This window comes from Ranitomeya imitator, unplaced genomic scaffold, assembly GCF_032444005.1.
Source record: "Ranitomeya imitator isolate aRanImi1 unplaced genomic scaffold, aRanImi1.pri SCAFFOLD_315, whole genome shotgun sequence".
NCBI classification, from domain to species: domain Eukaryota; kingdom Metazoa; phylum Chordata; class Amphibia; order Anura; family Dendrobatidae; genus Ranitomeya; species Ranitomeya imitator.
The window spans coordinates 104,540-115,115 of record NW_027193903.1 but is presented as its reverse complement, the minus strand read 5'-3'; the positions used below and the strand labels follow the sequence as shown (position 1 = coordinate 115,115).

General features: G+C 47.8%; 1 protein-coding gene across 1 annotated transcript in view; it reads right to left on the bottom strand.

Annotated features, from left to right (window-relative positions):
- The window catches only part of LOC138654429 (polyadenylate-binding protein 1-like), a 31,044-nt gene that overhangs the window by 2,851 nt on the left and 17,617 nt on the right, over positions 1 to 10,576 (bottom strand). The gene's annotated exons all lie outside the window — the stretch shown is intronic.

The following is a 10,576-nucleotide window of genomic DNA, read 5'->3' as shown; positions in this document are numbered from 1 at the left end:
CACATGTGGAATTATATACTTAACAAAAAAGTGTGAAACAACTGAAATGATGTCTTAATTCTAGGTTCTTCAAAGTAGCCACCTTTTGCTTTGATGACTGCTTTGCACACACTTGGCATTCTCTTGATGAGCTTCAAGAGGTAGTCACCGGGAATGGTCTTCCAACAATCTTGAAGGAGTTCCCAGAGAAGCTTAGCACTTGTTGGCCCTTTTGCCTTCACTCTGCGGTCCAGCTCACTCCAAACCACTGTAGAGGCCAGGTCATCTGGCGTAGCACCCTATCACTCTCCTTCTTGGTCAAATAGCCCTTACACATCCTGGAGGTGTGTTTGGGGTCATTGTCCTGTTGAAAAATAAATGATGGTCCATCTAAACGCAAACCGGATGGAATAGCATGCTGCTGCAAGATGCTGTGGTAGCCATGCTGGTTCAGTATGCCTTCAATTTTAAATAAATCCCCAACAGTGTCACCAGCAAAGCACCCCCCACACCATCACACGTCCTCCTTCACGGTGGGAACCAGGCATGTAGAGTCCATCCGTTCACCTCTTCTGCGTCGCACAAAGACACGGTGGTTGGAACCAAAGATCTCAAATTTGGACTCATCAGACCAAAGCACATATTTCCACTGGTCTAATGTCCATTCCTTGTGTTCTTTAGCCCAAACAAGTCTCTTCTGCTTGTTGCCTGTCCTTAGCAGTGGTTTCCTAGCAGCTATTTTACCATGAAGGCCTGCTGCACAAAGTCTCCTCTTAACAGTTGTTGTAGAGATGTGTCTGCTGCTAGAACTCTGTGGTGTTGACCTGGTCTCTAATCTGAGCTGCTTTTAATCTGCGATTTCTGAGGCTGGTGACTCAGATAAACTTATTCTCAGAAGCAGAGGTGACTCTTGGTCTTCCTTTCCTGGGGCGGTCCTCATGTGAGACAGTTTCTTTGTAGTGCATGATGGTTTTTGCAACTGCACTTGGGGACACTTTCAAAGTTTTCCCAATTTTTCGGACTGACTGACCTTCATTTCTTAAAGTAATGATGGCCACTTGTTTTTCTTTACTTAGCTGCTTTTTTCTTGCCATAATACAAATTCTAACAGTCTATTCAGTAGGACTATCAGCTGTGTATCCACCAGACTTCTGCTCAACCCAATTGATGGTCCCAACCCCATTTATAAGGCAAGAAATCCCACTTATTAAACCTGACAGGGCACACCTGTGAAGTGAAAATCATTCCCGGTGACTACCTCTAGAAGCTCATCAAGACAATGTCAAGAATGTGCAAAGCAGTCATCAAAGCAAAAGGTGGCTACTTTGAAGAACCTAGAATATAAGATATATTTTGAGTTATTTCACACTTTTTTGTTAAGTATATAATTCCACATGTATTAATTCATAGTTTTGATGCCTTCAGTGTGAATTTACAATTTTCAGAGTCATGAAAATACAGAAAAGTATTTAAATGAGAAGGTGTGTCCAAACTTTTGGTCTGTACTCTATATATGTTTCATTTTTTTATGTTATATATTTTTTTCATTTTCTTTCTTTTTCAATAATTTGTGCCTTCACATGCTTTTCACCCTTCTTTATTAATTTAATTCATTTAATTTTTTAGCCATTTTGTGCTTCTGTGTATCGCAATCATTGCCGATGCATATTAGCCTCATAGTTGATATTTTCTGTGCTATCTTTCTATGTTTAGTCCATATATTATTCAATCTATTTATATCAATGAATAATTGCAATATAGTCGCTCAGGCTCACCTTTTTTATGTTGATAACAGATATACTGCGCGTACGCTAACAAATTCATTATGTGTTTGTATTTTACTGTCTGTCTGATCCTGGTGTTGCTAGGTGACGGCGCCCGCGCTTTTGCGGCTTTGTTTTGGGCCTGTGCTGCTAGACACAATTCATAGCGCGACCCGCGCACGCGTCACGTGGCAATCTCTGCATGCGCGATTGTACTTTCAACTGACTTTATTGACTATTGACGACAGACGGACACTGACAAGATGGCTGCTACCATGTGCTTTCTGTCTGCTCCCTTGCCAGCCGGCTTTCTCTCCAGGTGATTAACTTACTAATTGATATGTTTGTATATATATACACAGTATACAGTGGGGCAAAAAAGTATTTAGTCAGTCAGCAATAGTGCAAGTTCCACCACTTAAAAAGATGAGAGGCGTCTGTAATTTACATCATAGGTAGACCTCAACTATGGGAGACAAACTGAGAAAAAAAATTCCAGAAAATCAGATTGTCTGTTTTTTTATCATTTTATTTGCATATTATGGTGGAAAATAAGTATTTGGTCAGAAACAAAATTTCATCTCAATACTTTGTAATATATCCTTTGTTGGCAGTGACAGAGGTCAAACGTTTTCTGTAAGTCTTCACAAGGTTGCCACACACTGTTGTTGGTATGTTGGCCCATTCCTCCATGCAGATCTCCTCTAGAGCAGTGATGTTTTTGGCTTTTCGCTTGGCAACACGGACTTTCAACTCCCTCCAAAGGTTTTCTATTGGGTTGAGATCTGGAGACTGGCTAGGCCACTCCAGGACCTTGAAATGCTTCTTACGAAGCCACTCCTTCGTTGCCCTGGCGGTGTGCTTTGGATCATTGTCAGCTGGTACTCCATTACTGCTGCCTGCTGCTCACACAACCGCTCCAACATATGTAACGTTGAATTCTACCTGGTGGGTAGGTCACATATGATGCGATGTTCCGGAAGGCGGAATCAGTGCTGCAGAGCTGCAATGCGCGATCTTGCCATGCTGGAACGCCGCAAGTGAGCACACTCAAGGCGGACCTTGTGCAGCAGTGCATCAAGATCCGGATAGTCCCTCAAAGAACTCTGCACGACCAAGTTGAGCACATGTGCCAGACATGGGATGTGAGTGAGATTGCCTAGGCCCAGAGCTGCCACCAGATTTCGGCCATTGTCACACTCTACCATGCCTGGCTGGAGATTCGCTGGCACAAACCACACGTCGCTCTCCTAATTGATGGCATTCCAGAGCTCCTGTGCTGTGTGGCTTCGATTCCCCAAAGAAATTAATTTCAATACGGCCTGTTGACGTTTGGCCATGACTGTGTTCATATCGGTCGTAACAGGTAAGCCTTCACGGTTCCATGTGGAGGTAGACTGTGATGGCTCCTGCAGCAATGATTCAGAGGAACTGGAGTATGAGGAGTCAATGTGTACAGACTGGATTCCTGCAATCCTTGGAGTTGGCAGAACATGTACAGCGCCACTCTCAAGATCTGTACCCGGCTCCACAACAATTACCCAATGGGCAGTGAGGGAAAGGTATCCTCCCAGTCCATGGTTACTGGTCCACACATCGGTGGTCAGGTGGACCTGGCTACTGACGCGTTTAGTAGCGCATGTTTAATTTTTCCCTCCACATGCTTTTGCAGGGCAGGGACGGCTTGCCTGCTGAAATAAAAGCGGCTGGGCACGTTGTACTGTGGGACTGCCAATGCCATGAAGTTACGGAAGGTGTCAGTCTCCACCAGCCTGAATGAGAGCATTTCAAGGGACAGTAGTTTTGCAATGCCTGCATTCAGAGCCTGTGCTCGGGGGTGATTTGCTGAGTATGGGCGCCTTTTCTCCCATGTCTGTGCTACCGATGGCTGTAGAGGCCTCCTGGTGTAGTCTCACCGGATGCTTCCTGTCGCCCCTGTGCAGTATTGGGGGCCCCTTTTCTTTTCTGCCCTGTGACCCCTGTATGTGGAAGGGAGACCTGTGTATCTAATAGTTTAACAAACCTTTCTCTCGTTTAGTACTGGGCCCTGTCCTGGGTTCAACCACCGGAGGGAGCCCAAGAGCAGAATTCACAACAGGGGGCTGCCTATCCTTTGGGGATCTGCTCTGAGGCAAGATAGTATTCCTATTTCCACCTTTAGGGGTATTTAGTTCTCCGGCTGTGTCGAGGTGTCTAGGTTTTGTTAGGCACACCCCACGGCTACTTCTAGTTGCGGTGATAAGATCAGGGTTTGCGGTCAGTATAGTTACCACCTACTCCAGTGAAAGTTTTCATGCTGCTCCAAGGTAACCTGATCATAACAAAGCTCCCTCTGTAGGACTGTGGGTTTCGGTAACTGCGGCCTGCTCGCGGCCTTACAACTTATTTTTTCATGTGGACCTTCTGCTGCATATCTGAGTTCCAGCACCATTAGCTGGTTCTTTAGCAGTCAATCTTGAATAGGTCCCCCTGGGTTTCAGTACTGTCAGCTGGTTCCAGCCAGAGCCTTTGGCTTAGGTGCCTCCTTCTCAGTATCCGAGTTCCAACAACGTCTGGTGGTCCTTGGTAGTGCTTTCTGGCACGGGTACCTCCTGCTTAGTAACTGGGTTCCAGAACCATCAGCTGGTCCTCGGTAGTTCCATTGGCTCTTGTACCTTCTGCTACCCATCCGGGTTCCAGTACCGTCAGCTTGTTCCAGGCAGAGCCTTTGGCTTAGGTGCCTCCTTCTCGGCATCCGAGTTGCACCAACGTCTGGTGGTCCTTGGTAGTGCCTTCTGGCACGGGTACCTCCTGCTTAGTAACTGGGTTCCAGAACCATCAGCTGGTTCTCGGTAGTTCCATTGGCTCTTGTACCTTCTGCTACCCATCCGGGTTCCAGTACCATCAGCTGGTTCTCGGCAGTGTCTTTTGCTCTTGTACCTTCTGCTACCCATCCTGGTTCCAGTACCGTCAGCTGATTCCAGGCAGAGCCTTTGGCTTTGGTGCCTCCTTCTCGGTATCTGAGATCCACCAACGTCTGGTGTTCCTTGGTAGTGCTTTCTGGCATGGGTACCTCCTGCTTAGTAACCGGGTTCCAGTACCATCAGCTGGTCCTCGGTAGTTCCATTGGCTCTTGTACCTTCTGCTACCCATCCTGGTTCCAGTACCGTCAGCTGGTTCTTGGCAGTGTCTTTGGCTCTTGTACCTTCTGCTACCCATCCTGGTTCCAGTACCATCAGCTGGTCCCAGGCAGGGCCTTTGGCTTTGGTGCCTCCTTCTCGGTATCCGAGATCAACCAACTTCTGGTGGTTCTTGGTAGTGCTTTCTGGCACGGGTACCTCCTGCTTAGTAACCGGGTTCCAGTACCATCAGCTGGTCCTCGGTAGTTCCATTGGCTCTTGTACCTTCTGCTACCCATCCTGGTTCCAGTACCGTCAGCTGGTTCCAGGCAGAGCCTTTGGCTTAGGTGCCTCCTTCTCGGTATCCGAGTTCCATCAACGTCTGGGGTCCTTGGTAGTGCTTTCTGGCACGGGTACCTCCTGCTTAGTAACCGGGTTCCAGTACCATCAGCTGGTCCTCGGTAGTTCCATTGGCTCTTGTACCTTCTGCTACCCATCCGGGTTCCAGTACCGTCAGCTGGTTCTCGGCAGTGTCTTTGGCTCTTGTACCTTCTGCTACCCATCCTGGTTCCAGTACCGTCAGCTGGTTCTAGGCAGAGCCTTTGGCTTTGGTGCTTCCTTTCCGGTATCCGAGATCCAACAACGTCTGGTGGTCCATGGTAGTGCTTTCTGACACGGGTACCTCCTGCTTAGTAACCGGGTTCTAGTACCATCAGCTGGTCCTCGGCAGTTCCATTGGCTCTTGTACCTTCTGCTACCCATCCGGGTTCCAGTACCGTCAGCTGGTTCTCGGCAGTGTCTTTGGCACGCGTACTCCCTCCTGCCCAGCCTGGTTCCAGCACGCCAGCTGTTTCTGGGTAGTGTCAAGGTCACTTTGCCTCCAATACGTTGTCTAGTCAGCTGGTTCCAGGCAGAGCCTTTGGCTTAGGTGCCTCCTTCTCGGTATCCGAGTTCCACCAATGTCTGGTGGTCCTTGGTAGTGCTTTCTGGCACGGGTACCTCCTGCTTAGTAACCGGGTTCCAGTACCATCAGCTGGTCCTCGGTAGTTCCATTGGCTCTTGTACCTTCTGCTACCCATCCGGGTTCCAGTACCGTCAGCTGGTTCTCGGCAGTGTCTTTGGCTCTTGTACCTTCTGCTACCCATCCTGGTTCCAGTACCATCAGCTGGTTCCAGGCAGAGCCTTTGGCTTTGGTGCATCCTTCCCGGTATCTGAGATCCACCAACGTCTGGTGGTCCTTGGTATTGCTTTCTGACACGGGTACCTCCTGCTTAGTAACCGGGTTCCAGTACCATCAGCTGGTCCTCGGCAGTTCCATTGGCTCTTGTACCTTCTGCTACCCATCCGGGTTCCAGTACTGTCAGCTGGTTCTCGGCAGTGTCTTTGGCACGGGTACTCCCTCCTGCCCAGCCTGGTTCCAGCACGCCAGCTGTTTCCGGGTAGTGTCAAGGTCACTTTGCCTCCAATACGTTGTCCTGTCGGGTTGCGGTCGGGTTAGCCGACTCCATGGTGCCTGCAGTTTAGATGCTTCCTATGTGGGCTGCGGGATCTGGCAATCAAGGCTGGTTCCATAGTGCCAAGTGGACAAGCTCCCCCTGTAGAACTGTGGGTTTCGGTAACTGCGGTCAACTCGCGGCCTTGCAACTTTTTTTTCATGTGGACCTTCTGCTGCCTACCGTCAGCTGGTTCCAGGCAGAGCCTTTGGCTTTGGTGCCTCCTTCTCGGTATCCGAGTTCCACCAACGTCTGGTGGTCCTTGGTAGTGCTGTCTGGCACGGGTACCTCCTGCTTAGTAACCGTGTTCCAGTACCATCAGCTGGTCCTCAGTAGTTCCACTGGCTCTTGTACCCTCTGCTACCCATCCTGGTTCAAGTACCGTCAGCTGGTTCCAGGCAGAGCCTTTGGCTTAGGTGCCTCCTTCTCGGTATCCGAGTTCCACCAATGTCTGGTGGTCCTTGGTAGTGCTTTCTGGCACGGGTACCTCCTGCTTAATAACCGGGTTCCACTACCATCAGCTGGTCCTCGGTAGTTCCATTGGCTCTTGTACCTTCTGCTACCCATCCTGGTTCAAGTACCGTCAGCTGGTTCCAGGCAGAGCCTTTGGCTTAGGTGCCTCCTTCTCGGTATCCGAGTTCCACCAATGTCTGGTGGTCCTTGGTAGTGCTTTCTGGCACGGGTACCTCCTGCTTAGTAACCGGGTTCCAGTACCATCAGCTGGTCCTCGGTAGTTCCATTGGCTCTTGTACCTTCTGCTACCCATCCTGGTTCAAGTACCGTCAGCTGGTTCCAGGCAGAGCCTTTGGCTTAGGTGCCTCCTTCTCGGTATCCGAGTTCCACCAATGTCTGGTGGTCCTTGGTAGTGCTTTCTGGCACGGGTACCTCCTGCTTAGTAACCGGGTTCCAGTACCATCAGCTGGTCCTCGGTAGTTCCATTGGCTCTTGTACCTTCTGCTACCCATCCTGGTTCAAGTACCGTCAGCTGGTTCCAGGCAGAGCCTTTGGCTTAGGTGCCTCCTTCTCGGTATCCGAGTTCCACCAATGTCTGGTGGTCCTTGGTAGTGCTTTCTGGCACGGGTACCTCCTGCTTAGTAACCGGGTTCCAGTACCATCAGCTGGTCCTCGGTAGTTCCATTGGCTCTTGTACCTTCTGCTACCCATCCGGGTTCCAGTACTGTCAGCTGGTTCTCGGCAGTGTCTTTGGCACGGGTACTCCCTCCTACGGTATCATGTCCTAGGGTCACATAGATGCATTATTGTACATGGATGGGGGTGTTATCATTGTTGCTTTTAAATGTTTTTAGTCATGTTTGTGCTTTGGTGATAATAAAGTAGTTTTTGATATTTTTTGTACCTCGGGTGTGGACTTTCTACATACACATTAGTCTTTCCTCCAGTTATTGCTCCTCCTTTCTATGCGTTAGTAGCACCCTGTGATTATAATTGCATTTGAAATATATACTGTGGTGCACCCTGCCCTTTATTGTTTAGCCAGACTTGAAGATTGATGTTCACCAGAGGAAACCATCTATCATGAAGGAGCTGGAGCAGTTTTGCCTTCAGGAATGGTCAAAAATCCCAGTGGCAAGATGTGGAACGCTCATAGAGACTTATCCAAAGCGACTTGCAACCATTATTGCCTCAAAAGGAGGCTCCACAAAGTACTGACTTTAGGGGGATGAATAGTTATGCACACTGAAGTTGTCAGGTATTTTGTCCCATTTGTTGCTTACTTCACAATAAAAAAAACCAAATCTTCACAATTGTAGGCATGTTCTTTACATGAACTGATGGACACCATCAAAAAAACCCAGAAAGGGTTAAACTTGCAGGAGTGAAGTGAGGCGCCCCATAAGTGGAGAGTGGTCAGAGAGACTCGGAGGTAAGTATTCTATTCTTCCCATCATTCCCACAGCTGCGGAATTACATAGTAACAAACCTATACGGGACAATTAGCTGTGGACAGCATAATAACAGGAAAAAGTCTTAACTTTAGGGTAAGGTAATGGCCAAACATCTAAGTGCTACCTCCTCTAACTTCTTTCCAAAGGAGTAAGTCCCTCCCGCATCCCAGCTAAACTCATAGCCAATGTATCGTATTGTTGAAGTCATCCATTAGTACTAGGGGGCAGCCAGGGGCTTTACTAACAAAATTCGATTATTTTCTGAAGGACCGTTCCTGTGTATGGAGGAGAGATATAAACCGCATCAATAAGGATTAAAATATTATAGAATCTCCCCCGCAGACAGATGTATCGTCCCTTTTTAGCTATTTCTTGGTCAATACAGTGAAAGGGAATTGTATGATTAATTAAAATACTAACTCCGCGTGAATATTTGGAGAATGTTGCATGATAGCTCGAGCCCACTTAGGCTGGGGTTAATAGATATATATTATGCTCCTTCATGTGAGTCTCTTGGAGGCATAATATTACGTGCTGACATTTCTTCATGGTATCGAAGATCGCCTTCCTTTTATCAGGTTCATGTACTCCCCTTACGTTCCACGACAATAAGGTAATCTTTTTAGCCTTGAGAGTCAGCCTTGTGGAATAGATAGGGGTATTCCAGAAAAGGCTATCTCCATCGGTGGCATTGCACAAGATTAGAAGAACCACTCTAGATCTGATGTAAACCTAAACAGCAATCTGAGGGCCGGTTGTGCCCCCTTTATGCTTCAACATAACCCAAATTTCAACACTAACATTTTGGCCACTGCGACCATGCCCTAACAGGCGCTCTCTAAGGGACCAGGGCCTAAGTCGAAACCTTGGATGTAGCAGTCACAATGGGGGTAACCAAGCAACCTTCTAAATTCTCCATCGTTCTAAAGTAGCAAAACTAAAGAAGGATATTGAATTCATAGCAGCAACCCACAGGTGGGCCAGATATTACCTAGAGTAGGAGCAAACCATTGTCCACAGTTGTTTTTTTATTTTCCACGAACTGCGCACTTCTCTTCTGTACATCAGCAAAATAATCTGTGAATATGGAGATTCTTGGACCATTTATGGAGCTTCATAGGATGGTATCCCTATAGTGAAGTATCTTGGCCAGGACTGTGCATGGCTGACTTCCAGGCGGTAGTGGCCTTGTCTGCACCCGTTCCACTGCAAAGAGGGGGCTAAGAGTATCCTTCCCACACACCATCACTAGCCAGGTTTCAAAGAATTCTGTGGTCTTTGCGCCCTAGGATTTTTAAGGGACTCCAACAATCCAGATATTTTTCCTGCACGGGCGGTTCTCCAAATCATCCTGGTTGATGCGATTTGCCTCTGATAACTTGGTGTGTTGCTGCAAATCTTGCCTCATTGGAAGTAGGATGTCCTATAATTCATTAACGCTCTTCCCGAGGTCTGTGGTCCTCTCTGAGATACTGCGTATATCTTGTCTGACCACTGAAATGTTCTTCATAATTCCTCCTACCTGCAGCACCAGAGATGAAAGAGAGCTACTACAATCCCCAATGGCTTGCATGATATCTTGGGCTCTGTAGCTGCTAGTTGGCATGTAGGAGAAACAGCATGGACTCCCCGGTTCTCATCTGGTTCATACTCAGGCTGATCTGTAGTAAGCAGGTGGGAGAAGGAATTTGGGTCTGGATGAATCCCTCTCAACGTGTCATCCCGTTTCTTCCACTCCTGATCTTGCAAATCTTTCTAAACTAGCCACATCCTCCTTTTAGTGCTCACCCGCTCAGCTTGCACTCTCTGCCACAATTGTGTCGACCCCACCTTGTAGATTGCACTCCTGGCCTTTGAGCACGTTCCCTTTCTTCATGGCGGGCTCCGTGCCAGGGAAAAGGCTGTTTACAGTGTCCAGGCATAAGCAGGTAAGTATACCCGACCAGAGGGTGAAAAAAAGGGCAGCTTGAGGATCGTATAAGGATCTGCACACGGAGCTGACCGGGCATGCATCCTCTCACATCGCTGGCAGACCATGCCCCCACGGCAAGTGCAAATCTTAAAAATGGTGAGGACTGGTATAGTAGACCACAGAGTTTATGTAATATCGCTGTATAGACTGTGATGTGCACTAGTAAGGTTTAGCGGGAGAAGACACTCGGCGTACACACTAAACCCCATTCTCACAATACATTGAACATACTTTGGGAAAGCAACCACAGCCAATATAGCAAAGCCAAAGAAGATCTCCCAAGCAGGAATGAGATTAAAATGCCTTTATTATATATACACTTGGCAATAAGTAACAATGATAAAAGACACAAATGTGCACAATG